This window comes from Bidens hawaiensis, unplaced genomic scaffold (genome assembly GCF_021521415.1).
Source record: "Bidens hawaiensis isolate Kalapana, Puna unplaced genomic scaffold, B.hawaiensis_p1.1 tig00032170_1, whole genome shotgun sequence".
Classification (NCBI taxonomy): domain Eukaryota; kingdom Viridiplantae; phylum Streptophyta; class Magnoliopsida; order Asterales; family Asteraceae; genus Bidens; species Bidens hawaiensis.
Window position 1 is genome coordinate 224,961 of NW_027495474.1, and position 16,151 is coordinate 241,111.

Below are 16,151 nucleotides of genomic sequence, written 5' to 3' on the forward strand. Positions count from 1 at the left end.
CACTGGAAGCAACATTTTAAAAAAATAGGTCTTTTGATGTGAAAGATGTAGCTAAAGTTTTTCACAAAAATGTTATACATTCAATACCCGACCATAGACAAAAAAGACAACATATTTTTTTTGAACATCTTTAATGATGTCCTTATAAACACATTATTGTTCAACTATCACAATATTCTTATAATAAATATAAATAATGGAAAATTTGACTACGATTTTTAAGACTAAATATTTGTAAAAAAGTTAAAAATATATTTTATTATAGCTTTCTTTAAAATGAAAATGTCTCAAAAAATTGAATGTTAATGTACTATTTAAACATAAACTCTTTTATATATACATTCCAATTTTAAAGAAAATATATCTAGACACGTAATTATTATATTAATAATTTTTTTATATTAAGTATGTTTAGAATATAATTTATGGCATTAATAATTCAATCAATGGAGATTGACCAATTAATATGGTAAGTTGAATTTATAATCCATACTATATTTAGAACCAAGATTTTTTTTTCCATCAATAGAAGAGAATTGATTTTGGCAGGAAATTGATAGTGAGAATTAATCTCAGAATGCCATGTGTCTAAATTATTTTCTTTTATTAGTATAGGTAGATATAATATTTTCTTGCATAGGCTTTATTCAATTTGATTATTTTGTAAAACTATATTTAAATTTAAGAGGTTTAACAAAAATAACCTTCTTCATATCTTACAATACTATTGTGTAATACGAGCTTTCATTATTAAACATGTTATTATTGTTATGGTATATTTAATTTGGATGATATTGTTTTTTTTAATTTGCAGATGGTGAAGCAAAATGAGTTTCTTTTGTTAGAATATTTGAAGAAGTTGATGGTGGTTTAATATGAAAGAACATGTTTAGGTCTTTTGTTAATGTTTTTTGGTGGTTTTGTGTACACTAACTTATTGTAACTTTAAACTTTTAATATCTAGACATTGTAAATGGTTAACATTTTTGTCCGAAAGTTGAAAAATTTTTGTGTTGCTTGAATTTGTTGTTTAAATTTATTATGTTTGTTCACATGTTTTTCCACCCGTGTGTAACACGGGCCTATACCCTAGTTTATATTATATCTATATATTTTTATAAAAATAAATATTAACATGCTAGATTTTATCTCTCGTATTATGGTGATTGTTTTATATTATTCGTTTATAATATATATATATATATATATATATATATATATATATATATATATTGGATTTTAATTTTATTTAATCGTAAATAAGTTAATAATATATTTAGGAGATAATAAAAGAGTTTCACATATAAATAAGATGTTTTAACCTGATTTAAAAGATATATAGATTTGGTGAGACCCATGACCCACTTATTTTTTTACTATAAAATTATTTCTTAATTATAAATAATATATTTTTTTTAAAGTCAGATATTAATTTTTAGTATATCCCTAGTTTATAAGATTTTCATATCAAATATTTGGTGAGACTAATTGTTAATTTAATAAGATGATATAACTCGTTTAAGGACTATCTGGGTTTAGTGAGACTTGTTCCCGTAAATTCGGGTCAAATGCGTAAGAAGCATCTATTTACAAATAATGCAATATGGTGGCTTGAGAGAATGTAGGGAGCAACTAGAGAACTTTTAAATGTTTCGTATATATATATTATTACTAGTTTTTATCCCCCCGTATTACGGGGCTGTTTTAGATTACACGTTTATAATATTTATATATTTTTTTAAATTTTAATTTTATTTATTGTAAGGAAGTTAATAATATAATTAGGATTTGATGATGAAAGGGTTTCACAAATACATGGATTGTTATAACCCGTTTTAAAAGCTATCTAGGTTTGGTGAAACCCATGACCCGTTTATTTTTTTACCATAAAATTGAATTTTAATTATAAATAATCTTTTTTTAAATAGGATATTAATTTTAGTATATCCCTATTTGGAATTTTCATATCAAATATGTGGTGAGATTAATTTTTAATTTAGTGAGATGTTATACCCCGTTCAAGAGCTATTTGGGTTTGTTGAGATCCATACCAGTGATTTCGGGTCAAATGCATGAGAATCCTTCATTTACAAATAAAGCAATATGGTGGCTTGAGAAAAAGTAAGGAGCAACCAGAGACCATTTAAATGTTTCGTTTATATATATACTAAGGTATAGCCCGTGTTACACACGGGTGGAAAAACATGTCAACAAACATAATAAATTTAAACAACAAATTCAAGCAACACAAAACTTCTTCAAACTTTCGGACCAAAACGTTAACCATTTACATTGTCTAAATATTAAAAGTTAAAAGTTACAATAAGTTAATGTACATTGAACAATCAAAAAACATCAACAAAAGACATAAACATGTTCTTTCATATTAAACCACCATCAACTTCTTCAAACATTCTATTAAAAGAAACTCATTTTGCTTCACCACCTGAAAATATAATAAAACAATAGCATCAAAATTAAATATACCATAATAACATATTTAATAATGAGTAACATCTGAACATTAATAAAGTTGTTTTTATTAAATTATTGTTTTTATTAAAATAAAATAACATATAACAACAAACAAAGTAAAATGACAACATAAAACATCTTTCTAACTTAAACCATTAAACCAAAAAAATATATCAATAAAAACCTTTTTTTGGCCGTCATTTTATAACTAATAAATTTTATACTATTTCAAAACAACCCGTTTCTAAATATTTTCAAAATAGTTACAAAATATAAAAAAAATTGGAATTAGTCAACTTCAAAAAATTATGAAATTGTTTTTGATTTTTGACCAATCTGGCAACAAACTTTTAAATCACTGGCATTAATATTTTGTTAAATTTGCAAAACTTAAAAACATTTTACAATAAATGAATTCTCAAATAACTTTGGAAAAATAAAAAAAAATTATGTTGACTTTGAAAATAATTAAAGCTGAAAAAATATGACTAATCAATTTAGAAATAATTACAAAAATGAAAATCAAATCGGTTAATTTGAAAACTTTAAAAAATTATGAAAAGATTTTGAAATGAGTTTAAAATTATGGAGAGTATTAAAACCTTTAAAACTTTGTTGAAAGATTGGTCAATTTCCGAATTTAAAAAGAGTTTAAATATGTTCATTAAATTTTGTAGTTTTAAGTTTAAATTTGGTCTTCCATGTAAAGGTATAAATAATTTGAAATATCTTGATTCATGGAAATAATAATATTAATAAATTATGAAAAGTTGTCATGTTTAATAATATTCACTAAATCATATGTGCCGAATAATATTTATAAATGATGATAAAACGGTTATTTAATTTATGATATATTAAGTATTGATTATTAGAAATTATGTCAATTTAAATATTGTGTTCTAAAATAACGTGGTTATTATTTTAGTATTAATTAGTAATTAATATTCACGTAATTTAAAGTAAGATTACATTACAATTATGGCAAGTATTTTTAGTTTGATAATCAGTTTTTTGAATATTAAAATGATAACTTATTCTAATTAATGCCAAATGACAAAAATTAAAATCAAATCTGTTCTAATTTACTAATACGACTAATTAATTTAGAAATAATTACAATAATGAAAATCAAATCGGTTAATGTAACATCCCATTTTCTCGTTTTATTAAATAAATAAATTATGAGTTATTATGAGTCGGGCTTGTGTTGGGTTAAATGGATAAGAGTTATGGACTCGGGTTAAAAGGAAAGGAGAAAAGACCATGGGCTTAAGCCCATTACCCTAAAATATATAAACCATAATCACCCCTTAATCTTTCATTTCACATATTCCATACACCATCCAAAACACAAACTTAAGCTCTCTCTCTAGTTTCTCTCTTTTCTCCCAAGAAGGAAAACCAATCTCGATCCAAGTTAATGATAATATGATAGTGTATGAACTCAAACCCGTTAGACTTAGTTGCGAAACGACAAGCCGACACCTTTAAACCGTTAAAGTCATGAGATCCGGGTGGAATCGGGTATGAACCGAACCAAAGATGAGCTTAGGGGTCACCCTAGCTCAGATCTGGATCGAACGGGATGAAAAACGGTGAAAACGAGTAAGATCTCGTTTTTCCGGCGAAACCGCGATTTTCCGGCGACGACGGCGCCGGAAAGGCTGCGGGTACGAGGTTAATATGTCATAGAACCTAAACCTAATTCGTTAATGGAGAGTCAACAAACTAGACGTAATTTGTCAAGTTGATTCGTTAACGGAATGGTGCGTGCGTGCGGCTTGTATAAAATATGATAGATTGGATATTTAGCTTTTGCACAAGATCGTGTTTTAAATTATAAAAGTGATTTCTACAAAGACTAAAAACACACAAAATAGGCAAGTGTACCTATCGTATATGTAGAATAGTATTGGTAAGAACCAAGTATCGATCCGTGGACACAAATGTTTCTAATGATAAATCGTTGTTTTACTTTAATCGAAGGTTTTAGTCATTTTGGGGTTAATTTTTGAAATTTAATAAAATATAAATACTTATATATAATATATAGGTGACCAAGACAAGAGATTCTAACGAGTTGTTCAATTATGCGAATGTTACCATCTAAGATCAAGAATCCACTCCATTTTAGCATTGATAATTGATATATAAACATGTGGTAGACTTGCTGATGATAGATAGCTCCTTAAGCCTTAAGTGAGCATCTTTGGCACGAAGGAGGTAGCATGAGCATTTTAAAGTCCATCCTTTCTTAATGTCATGCCACCTCAATAATGTCAATTTAAGTTGGCAAGTAGTTTCGTAAAGTAGAAAGATTAGGATTGACTTCGATTTCTCAAATACCAATTCTAACAACTTCTGGTGGTTGTAGTTAACTCACACAACCTCCCCTTGGTTGATTTATGTAGGTTATAGTTACACATTCCATTAACATATGACTTCTTTAACTAATTTGATATCCTAAGCAAAGCCATTTTCGGATTACCAAGGTTTAGAGAAATACATCATAACTTATATCTCATCATTTCTAAGTACAATATAAGGATCCGTGTTTCGATAATGTATCAAAGTATTTCTATTTTTCAAGAACATGAATCGATCATGAATGATTGCCAATGGGATTGACAATCAGCAACTTTGAATTAGTGATTTAAGATAGTGAAACATTTCTCATCAAAAGATAATTGTATAACCATGTACTTTACTAGACTAACCCACATGTTTTATATAATCATCAAGTAAAACAAAGCTTCTTCATAGATTTTAAATGGTAAATGGAGTTTAGCTCATTAAGAGCATGATGATAAACATTAAGATGATTGATGATAACAAATACATGATTAAACTAGAACAATCTAACCAAATGTAGATGAATCTTCCTTCCTAATGATGATGATGATGGATGATGATGGTTGATGATGATAACCTCCAAGCCTTCAAAATCTTCACTAGATCTTCTATGTGAGTATTAGTGTGTGTTTTTATAAGAGAAAACCGGATAGAATTCTTTTCAAGGCACACCAAATGAGTGCAACATGAGCCACTATTTATAGGCAATCTGGAGTGAGAAGCATGGCCCCGTGATTTCGTAGGCACGCCCCCGTGCTTTTTAATGACATGTGCTAATTATTTTTGTCGTTTCTGGAAGGTAGGCACGGCCCCGTGCTTCCTGAGGCACGCCCCCGTGCTTTTTAGTGACATGTGCTAATTATTTTTGTCATTTCTGGAAGGTAGGCACGGCCCCGTGCTTCCTGAGGCACGCCCCCGTGCTTTTTAGTGACATGTGCTAATTCTTTTTGTCGTTTCTGAGAGGTAAGCACGGCCCCGTGTCCAGCTGTTCACTATTTTGTCTTTTCTTGTTGATTTTTTTGTCTTTTCTGAAAAGTGACCAAAATAATGGCCCCATGCTTCCAAAAGCACAACCCCGTGTTTCCCAAAAGCACAGCCCCGTGTTTCCTGAAGCATAGCCCCATGTTTTGCTGCTTTCTTTGGTTTTTTTCTTTGTTTTTTTCATTCGTTTATTCGTTTGAGGCTTGGATTCACCTGAAAATACATTTTAACATGATAAGTAGTTATTTTAACTATATTATACGATAGAAGTTGCAGTTTTTAGAGATTATTTAATCCTAAAAAGATGTATATTTTTATATACATCACGGAAGCTTAACGAACTAGCCTAATTCGTATGCCAATTCGCTAAGGAAAGAATGACGAACTAGCCTTAATTCGTTAAGGAAAAGTATGACGAACTAGCCCCATTCATTAAGGTCCAGTTTGTTATGAGGACTAGTTCGTCATAAGGTCCAATTCGCTAAAAGGACCAGTTCGTCATAAGGTCCAATTCACTATGAGGACCAGTTCGTCATAAGGTCCAATTCGTTATAAGGACCAGTTCGTTATGAGGCTTAATTCATTACAAAGGCAGATTCGTTATAATGGTTAATTCGTTATGAACTCCCATTCGTTAAGGACCGAATAACGAATTAGAACTTTGAAAGAATGACAGAAAGGTCCCTGAACTTAGAATAAAATGGATAAATTACATAGAAGCCCTCGAACCTTTTAAGTTAGCCAATAATATAATAATTAAAAATTCTAATGGAAAATGTGTTAAGACAGTTAATGGAAATAAAATTTTTCCAAGCTGACCTGGCAGCTTAACCCCAGCCAGGGGTTCTGCCCCTTGGACCCCGCTAGGAGTTGCCGCCCCTAGAACCCCGCTGCCAGGGGCGCTGCCCCTGGACCCCGGTTCGTTAAGGGTAATAAATAGACTAGAAGTACGTTATGGATAGTGAAAGTAATTAATACGCATAATTGTTATACAGTTAGCCGTGCTCAACTAAAGAAAGGGATTACCATAAACGGTGAACGTAACCGCATTCAGGTGAGTTTCTAGCCCCATTCCTTGTTATGTTTTCGGGGCTGTGTGCATACTCGATGTGAATTGTTAATACATTTACCCTAAGTGATAAGTGTATGCCATAGGTGATTATGTGAAAGGTATGACTGATTGTTTGTCGGTACGTGAACGATCTTCGGATATTGCACGTACTGTCAAGTTATAATGCTATGTATAATGTATGAATGATATGTACGTATGTTATGAATGAATGTAAGGGATAGTCAAGTACAGAAGAAAGGGACTGAGCCCTAATAATACTCAAGGTAGAAAGGGACCGGACCCTAATAATATCCTAGGCAGAAAAGGGACCGAGCCCTTTATAAATATCGAGGCAGAAAGGGACTGAGCCCTAATAATACTAAAGGCAGAAAAGGGACCGGACCCTAATAATATCTAAGGCAGAAAAAGGGACCGGACCCTAATAATATCCGAGAAAGAATAGAATAATGTAAAGTAGAGTTTAGAATAAAGTATGAAGGTAAGTATATATAATATGAACGAAGTATGAAAGTATGACGTATGTATGAAAGTACGTAGTTATGAATGTATTGTATGTGGTATGATTAACTAGAACTCACTCAACGTAGTTGACTTTTAGTATGCACGCAGGTGAGTAGAATGAAGCAGCTCGCTTGAGGGGAACACGTGGCAAACGAATAAGAGACTGGCATCCGAAGACTCAAGTCGTTTTATAATTTTTGTTTTGATTTGAAAGACAATATGTTTGATAAGACAAGTATGGATTAATGTGTAATGTTTTATAAACGTTTTAATATTTCGCGAATGTTTTTATTAACTCTGATGATTAGAACTATGTTAATGAGTAAATCCAACGTCCAAAGTAGGGCACCGGTAACGGGGCCTTACAGTTAATTTGAAAACTTCAAAAAATTATGGAAAATTTTTGAAATGAGAAATTATGGAGAGTATTAAAACCTTTAAAACTTTTTTGAAAGATTGGTCAAATTCCTAATTTAAAAGGAGTTTAAATATGTTAATTAAATTGTATTAAAACCATTAATACAATTTATTGAGTTTAACTATCCTTATTAGTTATTTAAACAAATACGGATAGTCAAACTCAATAAATTGTATTAATGGGATACTTAAACCTTGTTGCAAGTAAGACTCGGAAATTTATTTACGTTATAACTTATTTATTCGGTTTTTTTAACAAATAAGGAAAGTCAAAAGATATAAATTGTAATAATAAGATAATTAGGTTATTATTTTGGTCAAACCACAAATTAAGGAATGAGTTTATAAAAATAGAAAAAATTAAAAACATAAAAAAGGTTGTTCATTCGGTTTTTAAAAAAAAAATGGATGTCAAACTTTATAAAGTGCCATAATTGGATTCTTAAATGTGTATAAATCTAAAATGTAAACTAATATGAATGGTTAAAAACGATTTAATATGAATTGTCAAATATTTAAATCAGTCGGAAATTTATTTAAGTTATAACTTATTCATTCGTATTTTTAAACAAATAAGGAAAGTCAAAAAATATAAATTGTAATAATGGGATAATTAGGTTATTATTTCGGTCAAACCACAAATTAAGGAATGAGTTTATAAAAATAGAAAAAATTAAAAACATAAAAAAGGGTTGCTCATTCGGTTTAAAAAAAATATAATGAATGTCAAACTCTATAAATTGTATTAATGAGATTCTTCAAGGTGTATAAATCTAAAAATAAAAACTAATATAAGACTGGAAATTATAATGAGATTTTAAACTAGACGGAATATTTGTCACTTAATTGGAAGTTGACAAAAACAATAGAATAATGATTATATTAATATAAGTAATTTAATGTAAATTATAATATTATAAATAAGGAATATACATGAATATTAAAAAAAATATACATCAATATTAAAAAAATACATCTTATTAGCTATGTTCATCCATGCAATTAGCTTATATGAGTCGGAACAATAACCTGAAATGATAAAGTCAAATATTAATAGTCATATTATGGAAGATTTTAATTATAATTTTATAACCGGAAAATTTGAATGGTCTTACCGGAAAAACGAAATAGTGATAATGACGATGGTATCTCCGATTTTTATTTAGAAAGTAAAATGAAATATTCCGTATATCAATCGGGACAATAACCTGAAATAATTAAGTTTTGTTATAACATTGATATTATGGAAGATCTGAATTATAATTTATAACCGGAAAATTTAAATTGGCCTTACCGGAAAAAGAATAATGATAATGTCCATGAATGAAACTAATTTTTATTTAGAACCTAGAAGAACAACATGTAAAAGAAAAAAACAAGAAAAATATAAAACTTCAAATAAATATAAAACAACCATTGTTATAGGTATAACACATGAATGGAAAAACTTACCAGAAAAACGTAAATACGTAGAAATATTAGTTTCATCGTCGTTTTTGATTTAGAACCTAAACTGATTTAAAAAAAAAGGTTAGATCTACAATAACCAGAAGAAAATATTATGTTGCAGGAAAAAGATATAACATTGCCGGAAAATCATATAACATTGTTGGCCATTAGAGTATAATATATAACCTTATCGGAAAACGATTAATCTCGATCTACATTACCGGAATATAGAAGATGGTGGATGATGGAGTTAGTAAGCCGAGAGAGAGAGAGAGAGAGGGAGAGAAAGAGAGAGAGAGAGAGAGATTAAAATGATTATCATGGAAAAAATCTTAAGGTTTAAATAAGTTTTTTGGGTGTTTGGTGAACATGACACGTGGCAGCATAATAGACAATATGAGATTGGAAACTTGGTGACTTGTATGCATAGGTGGACATGCTAGTAGAAGGACATGTGGAGAATTGGTTTTAATTTAATAGATTAGTAAGATTTAAGATTATAGATTATTTTACTAATATTCCAAAATACTTGGTGAATTCAAAAATTAACAACAAACCATGTATGTCAAAGATTGAAAAATATATAAATTCAAATGTTATTATTAACATATTTTACTATGCATATCGTAGAAGATTGTAAAGAAAAACAGAACTCGAATATTCTTTCATTTTATAAAGTAATTTTTTTATTCATTATATTATAAATATATGTTTAAAAGTTGATCCATTTTTTTAATCAATCCATTTATCTATTATTATTATTATTATTGTTGTAAATTGTCATATAAATTTATAAATTATAAATATATGTTTTAAATCTATCAATTTAATTTTTCGGTTAATTTAGTAAACTATATATATATATATGTTAAAATGTAATGATAGTATATACCCAACACTTTCAGACATTACAAAGTTTATCATATTTAATTTCTTAGTTTTTTTATCAATGATTATTTTCAGGTTTTTTGTGGAACTTAAATTTGATTTTTATGGGTCAAAAGTTGGTAAATAGATTGTATGGTACAAGTTAACTACATTTAGGTCAAAAATTGTTACGGATACAAAATGGGAAATCTGAGTATTTTTAAAATATTGAGAATGCAAATAGACTTATTGTAACATCGTGAAAATTTCGAGTTCAAAGTATCAACTTTTCAAAGTCTAGGGACTAAAATTGCCAAAATTCCAAAGTTGGGGATTAATTATGAAAAATCTGTTTTCCTGACCCATCGTGGTACGCGATGGATCAGAAGGGACATCCATCACGGTACGCGATGGGATGTCTGACAGGTTGTGACACGTGTGCCACGTGGCACACGGTGGCACTGTCTGCCGCCACGTGGCGCAACGTCTTCCACTTGTCGCCACGTGGCAGACCTACTGGGTGACTGACCTAGACTACGTCGCAGTACGCGACGAGTGCCCAGGGAGCGGGCGCGGTACGCAATGGGATCCCAGATTTTGCCTATAAATAGCAAGTCCGGGATCTCATTCAAAGCACACCAAATTCAGTGCTCCTTTTTCTCTCTAACATCTCACTAGAATTCCAAGTTCGTATAATCGATTTGCCTCGATAAGCGTGCCCCGATCCCTCGTTTGTACACAACGTTTCCTCGAAGTTCGTGCCACCATCCACCCACATTTGACTAAGATGGTGTTTGTTCTCGAAGTACGTGCCAACGTATGTTGAAGATTGGCGATTGTCGATTTGCGTGTCGAGAAAAGTATTGATCGAGAAAAGAAGCGGCGTTGGAGTGCTGCTCGAGTCCCTAGAGTTTCTAAACGCCACTAAGGTTAGGCGTAACGACAATTCAATATAATATATATTATATTAAAGGCTTAAGTCTTAAGTTGAGGTTATACTCGATACCTCGATAAAAGAGATATAAACATAACAAATAAATGAATAAAAGATTGATTATTGAATATGGTGAATACGTATATATGTTTGCAAGTATATATGTATATATTCTTTGTTATGAAAATATTATTTAATGAATAAAGAGTATTCTTAAATAATAAAAGAAAATGATTACGTTTCTTGGAGAAGAAAAAACGTCGGGTTTCTATATAAACTAAAGGTTTATAATTTACTTTTAAACTAAAGGTTTTCAAGTAAAAGAAAATGAACTAAAGGTTCATCGAGGATTGAGATAAGACTAAAGGTCTTAAGCCGGATCATGTATCCGACTAACAAATATTTATACTCGTACTATAGGTGCGAGATAAAGAAGGGAAAGACCCTTGGACGGTGTAACACCCCGGTTTTTATAAAATGTATAAACAACATTTTTAAGGTTGTGACCTTATAAAAGAATTAAAACAAAGTGTTTAGTCCAAACTTTTTGTTTGAAAGGATCAAGGATTTGAACTATAAGGACTATTTTATAATTTGTGAAAAATGAGTCAATTCAATAAAAGTTCAGGGGCTAGATTGTCATACATTGAAAGATTGGATAGAAAGGGGTCAAACTTGTTTCACTTTTTCATTTTAGTCAAAATTAAAATGTGTGCGTGTGAGAAAAACGAACGGGAAAGAGATCGATTTTTCTTATCAATTGAATGTGAAGAATGAGGATTTGAGTTATGTTCATCGTTCTCTAGTTATACTGAATAGCATGGTATGTAATTCTTCAACTTTATAAACCCTAGATTTTGAGGGTTCTTGATTTGATATGAATCCATGGAAATATACGTGAAGAATTGGGTTTATATTGATACTGATTATCTAGTTACACGATTATTGTTAATGAACTCCTTTAATTCTATTGATGATGTTTTAGTGGATGCTCTTAGTTGTTCATGTGGGTTTGAGTACTAAACTGAAATGAGTATTTAAATGTTGATGTTTATAAGTTTAAATTCATCTTGTCATATACATATATGACATTGGAAATGATTGGGTATATAGGTGTAGCCCATTGTAAGATTTGTTAAATTGGAGTTTTAACCCAACTTGGTATAAAACATCTAAGATTAATGAGAAATGTTGATGATTATAAATTGTAAATTACTTCTTGAATGATTTATGTTCATTAGTAGTGAAATGAGTTATTGGAATGTTAAATGAAGTTAACATATAAAGTAATTATGTGAATGCACACCAATTGTTTGATGAAATGTCACAATGAAGAAATTAGTGAAATTTTGACGGGTAATTTGGGTTGGGATTTGTATATCTATGTCGACATGATAATTGAGATTCTTGTATGATTTATTAAGATTTATATGGTGAATTGAAATAACACGATCATGAACTTTGTGGAACTAAATGGTGTGTGTTGGTTTCAATATAGCCTTGTAGTTGAAGCATGGATGCCAACGGATCGGAGGGAAACTTTATAATTTAGTTCATCCTACGGTAAAAGGTGAGTACCTCATGTACTCTAGTTCAATGAGTGATTTCTTACACCCAACACATGTGAAATGTAATTAAGACAATTCATTTATGTTGCTGTCCAAAGTGTCCAGTCATGGGCCGAGGGGTATTTGGGGAAATAAACAGTTATGATTGTATGCAAAATTTAGTTTCATCCTTCCCGACACATTTGTTTAGGCCCACAAAAGATTTCAAGTCAAAATGAGTTGTTTAAGAGGCCATATCATGCTTGCAAAACTGATTTACACATGCTGCTATAAAAAGGTCAGCCACTTGCGGAGGCTGATTCGAGGTCTTAACCAGTTTATTTTTACGTGGTTCTTGGTCAGAAGTTAGTAAACATCATAATGGATTGCTGGTAATTTTTATAGATTTTTCTGAAATGTTTTTATGTGTTGTTGCGCTTGATTTGTCCATAAAATAATTATTGACAGCAATCAGGTCAGCCACTCGCAGAGGCTGTTTGAAGGTCTTAACCATTTTATTTTTACATGAATTTTTGTGAGAACCTTGCTAACATCATAACATACTTTTGATAATTTTTATAGATTTTTCTGAAATGTTTTTATGTGTTTTTGCGCTTGATTCGTCCATAAAATAATTATCGACAACAATCAGGTCAGCCACTCGCAGAGGCTGTTTGAAGGTCTTAACCATTTTATTTTTACATGATTTTTGATCAGAAGTTAGTTAACATCATAATGGGTCGGTTAGTAAAATTTATAGATATTTAATGATTTTTTTGATGTGTTTACAATGGTGTTTTATTAATAAGAATATTTGTTAACAACACTGTTGTAACGACATACGCCTGTTCAGATTTTTCGGCTGGTTTTGTCTTGCCATATTTTGATTTAATTTTCATATACATGCATTTATACTAGGATTCTTATATGATGAAATACTAACTTGTGGGTTTGTTTGGGCATAGGTAATGTTCTTGATGATCAAGTGCTCGGGATGATATACGGACACACACAATCACGAAGATTATTTAAATGATTTGCAAGTGGTGTTAAATACTGATATGTTACCATTTGCTTTTACAGTAGATACTTGTGTTTTTATACAAAATGTATTATAGTAGTTAGTGGATTTAACCAAGTTATGGTTGTTTAAACAAAAGAAAATTTTTGGGACCAAATTTCCGCGTGATTTGAAATAACGTTGAGACATTTGAACTTATCTTTGTCTTTTCAAAGTTTAGAGTGTTACAGATGGTGAGTGAAGCCGATCCTAAATAGACAAGGTGAATACGCCCCCAAACTTTTAAACTTGTTTTCAAATGAGTCAAACTTGTTATATGAAATTGTTTACAAGGAATTATGTGTTCCTAAAACTGTTATAACTATGGGTATGAAATTAGCCCTCGGGCTGTGGTATACGTATGTCTGGATCTTTACATAGGTGGTACTATGCGGTGAATGGGCACATCGCACCACCCTTGGTCGTAGGACGCTCTCCTGCAGGGAGTACGACCTTATGTGTATATTTACGGGTACTTAACTAAGTCGAACGCTGCGGTGTTTGCTGAGGTGACCTAGAGTAGAGGCTCGAGTTATAATGTGTTATTTGACTTTGTTATTCCTAAGCCACGTTGGGCCGAGGAAGACGTAGTCTCGAGGGGTAATAAAGTAATTGAGATTATTTTGCGTCAGCGTGTTCACCGGCATTCGTTGCTGACGTATTTTCTTACATTTTGCAGGTGAACAATGATAGCGCTTGGAATGACGAAGTGCTACTAATATCCGATGGATCGGATTCATTTTGTATAAGTTTAAAATGATGGTTTGTAAACATAAACAAGTAATATTTTTGTAACAACTTAAACGGGTATTTTATTACCCGTCTTTTGAATGTATATATAAAAGTTATGTTTCGATCCTTAAAGTTTTATAAGTCTTCCGCAAACTAACGCTACTCTGATTTATTTACAATTATGGTACCAACTTATGGGTCAATCTCCTAGGCCTTAGATGGGGGTGTGACAGGTTGGTATCAGAGCCATCGATCTTAGCGAATTGGGTATCGTAAAACAATACCCAAGCTTCGATCCAAGTATAGGAAATAATTGTTTATGTATTTTAGGGATAAGATAGGCTGGTAACCTTTCTTTCCCTCTCTACATTCTAATCCACCCATAATATTAGATGTCATTCAAAGCTCATATGGAGAATTATGTGCGCAAGGCAAAGGAAGCCGGAATCGCCGAACCTTACCCCGAAGACAATATGAGCGATGGTTATTATGAAGCGTACTTTGACCAAGATGTGGAACGAGACTTGTCCAAACCAGTGTACAATCCCGGAAGTAGACATTACCCAATAGACATTCCCGATAGTCCACCAAGACCAAGGATTGAGCCACCAAGACGCTCAAGTTGTCATCCACCAACAATACCCATGTACCAACCCTCTGAAGTACCAACGTACCACCCAACGGAGGTTCCCACTTACCAACCCTCAGAGATACTACAAGGCTACCCAACTGGATATCTACCAAATCCTCACCCGTCCTATGCATTCCTCTCCAACATACCTATCAAGGAAGAACCGAGATCCCCATATTCCGACTGGATGAAATGCCATTCCGATCCCTGCCGATGGTATACCGGAAGCTCCACTTTTAATGAAATAAACTCTCAACCAAACAATGGTGAAGGATCGTCCCGCAAACCTAGAATGAGGGTAATGATGTCCTGTGAAATTTTCCAGATGTCCCCAATAAACATTGAGACTACACAACCCATAGAGGAAGATGAACCAGAAGAAGAGGAACCTGAAGAAGAAGAAGAGGATCCCGAAGAAAAGGAGGACCCCGAGGAAGAGTCTGAGGAAGAATCGGAAGAAGAGCATCCTGAAAATCCTAACGAGATGGCAAGCCCAATGGAAGGATCACTCACTTCCCAAAACGCAAGCTATGGTTCTGTGGATCCATATGTACAATACCTTGAGAAACTTAGGATTCGAACTTCGTCAAGCTTCCCACCATTCCAAGGAGAAATTCCATTAATCCAAGAGCAAGCCGATGAGATCTGAGAGCAGAACCAAGCTGCCAAGACTTACCTCTACCTTTCATCTGACATGGACTATATTCCATATCCAGAACCGAGGAATCACCACGAGATGGTTGTTGGGTTTTAACAAGATTATCAAATTCCATATAACCCATTATATGTTAAAACGCAGCGGATAATAAAGTTTTAAATCTTGTTAGTGATAAATATAAAACCAATTTTATATAGATTAACCCAATGCCCGGATCCATATACAAAATACATGCTATCAAAACAACCATAGGGTGTTGCATGAATCATACCTTCAAGTCCGAAAGATAAAGAGGATGAAAGATATGAACGGCTAGCTTCCAATGGAGGAAACCTCAAGCTTGTATACCCAACGGCTCCAACAAACACCTTGGTTGCTAGGGTCCTAACACTTTATGCAAGAACAACCTTTGTTCTTTTCTTCTTCTTGTTCTCGGCCTCAAAGGGAGAAAAGAGAGAGAGAGAGATGTGTG

At 31.8% G+C, this 16,151-nt stretch overlaps 1 long non-coding RNA gene across 1 annotated transcript; it reads left to right on the forward strand.

Moving 5' to 3' along the window:
- The first annotated feature begins 11,636 nt into the window (after nucleotides 1-11,636).
- LOC143583220 (uncharacterized) lies at nucleotides 11,637-13,823 on the forward strand. Its single transcript, XR_013144124.1, has 3 exons — nucleotides 11,637-11,874; nucleotides 12,550-12,621; nucleotides 13,564-13,823. It is a non-coding gene; the product is annotated as an uncharacterized LOC143583220 (long non-coding RNA).
- The last annotated feature ends 2,328 nt before the right edge of the window (nucleotides 13,824-16,151 follow it).